The 1,910-nt window shown below is 46.6% G+C and overlaps 1 non-coding gene across 1 annotated transcript; it reads right to left on the reverse strand.

The window, feature by feature from the left end:
* Positions 1-468: 468 nt before the first annotated feature.
* On the reverse strand, positions 469-575 carry LOC141636809 (small nucleolar RNA R71). Its single transcript, XR_012541394.1, has one exon. It is a non-coding gene; the product is annotated as a small nucleolar RNA R71 (small nucleolar RNA).
* Positions 576-1,910: the final 1,335 nt, after the last annotated feature.

Genomic DNA, 1,910 nt, shown 5'->3' on the forward strand with positions numbered 1-1,910 from the left:
TACTACGAGAACGCGTTATTTGAGGAGGATCCACCTTCATCTTCTATTTCTGCCTCATCAGCTGAGACCGTCACATCTCCAGATATGGCTGATGAAGCTAGTATAGCCAGTCACTCTGAGCCAAAAGCTGAGAATCTCTATAAGGGATTCGCGTTGCCAGCCGGGACGGATAGAAAATTCGAAGCGAAACCGTCCTACATTAACTTGGTTGAAAGAATCCAATTTTGGGGAGCTACAAATGAAGATGCAGCAAAACATATGGATATATTCACTGACTACTGTTGTTCCATACCCCCACCAGCAGGTGTGACCCAGGACCAGGTAAAAGAGACGATGCTCATATTATCGCTCCGTGATGCTGCCAGAGAGTGGTACCGAGAACTGGATCGAGCTGCCAATGGGATTACTGATTGGAATTCGCTGGCCCTAGCATTTTATAAGAAATATTTCTCTGCATCGAAGACTAATGCGATTAGAGCTCAGATCACTAGCTTTAAACAGGGTCCTGATGAAGATTTTCATGAGGCATGGGTCCGTTTCAAGAGACTGGTGCGATCTATTCCGCACCATGGGTTTGAGCAATGGAGCCTGTGCAATCAATTCTACAATGGGCTTTATGATGATCAGAGGGTTATCCTGGATGCTGCAGCTAATGGCAGATTCCAGGAGAATGTTGGAGAAACTAAGGGGTGGAAAATTATTGAAGATATGGCCACCCATAAAGCTGAGCATAAGAACTCTAGGGGAAATCAAAGGAGAGCCGTTGAATCTCCTTCCGTAGCCGCATTAGAAGCTCTTACAACGAGATTTGACAAGTATGAGTTAGGAGGAGCTTCAAAGGGTGGAATTTATCAGGTAAATGCTGTGTCAGACGGTCACTTTTCATGCAAGAGATGTGGAGGAGAAGGACACGTTGCAGATTTCTGTATCAGTCCCAATGAGGTTTGTGCTGCTTTTCAACATTATAGGCAGACCAACACCTACTTTGAGCCTTCTAATGTGCATCCAAATTTGAGATGGAATAGCCAGAATGTCCAAAATTCGACTCCACCTCCGCAGCAGCAGAATTATGTGCCCCCTCATAAGCAAGCAAAGAACGTGCCGAAACCACCCTATGTACCTCAAAGTGAGCTAGTCTCAAACTTCTGAGGCTTTTGAGCTCAAAAACATGTTTTAGAGCTTGACGGGGATGCTGCAGAAGGAATCTCAGGCTAGAGAGGCTAGTACAAAGATGTTAGAAACTCATATTGCCCAGTTAGCAGGTAAATTTGCTACTAGAGCTCCAGGGCATTTACCGTCGCAGCCGGATCAGAAAGAGACCCTGAATGCAATCACACTAAGGAGCGGGTCTACCCTTGCTGGACCCGTTACTTTAGGGGATGAACCCGAGGGAGTTATGGTTCAGAAAGGTCGAAAAGCTGCTGGAAAAGGAAAGAAGAAAGAGAGCGAGAAAAAGACGAACAACAACAATCACGGTCAATCGACCGCCATACCCAGTCGACCGACCACCCCTAATTCCTCAGCGACATTGTCTGACCTTTCTGTTCATTCTGGAAAAAAGGAGATCAGTCGATCGACCGATCCCACTGGTCGATCGACTGACGATGCCGCTGATGTCGAACCTTTTCGTCCTCCAATGCCAGATAACATGAGGAATTTCTTGTTTCGGGGTGATACGGCTCCAAAATTACTGAGGCAAGATCCAAATGCTGATGGGTCAGTTCCGGTTCCAAAGTATGACCCTACGACGGTTAATGGTTCGTTCCTGAGATGGTCTGAAGAAGGTTCGAGCTACAACAAGGACAAGGTAGTGGATTTTCAGCCTAAGTCCACTGATGCCGGTGTGAGAGACCTAGAGGAGAGGGCTAAGTTGCTTCTTACAGCCCCCTACCCAGAAAGACTAGTGCCAA

The sequence above is a fragment of the Silene latifolia genome, chromosome Y, assembly GCF_048544455.1.
Source record: "Silene latifolia isolate original U9 population chromosome Y, ASM4854445v1, whole genome shotgun sequence".
NCBI lineage: Eukaryota > Viridiplantae > Streptophyta > Magnoliopsida > Caryophyllales > Caryophyllaceae > Silene > Silene latifolia.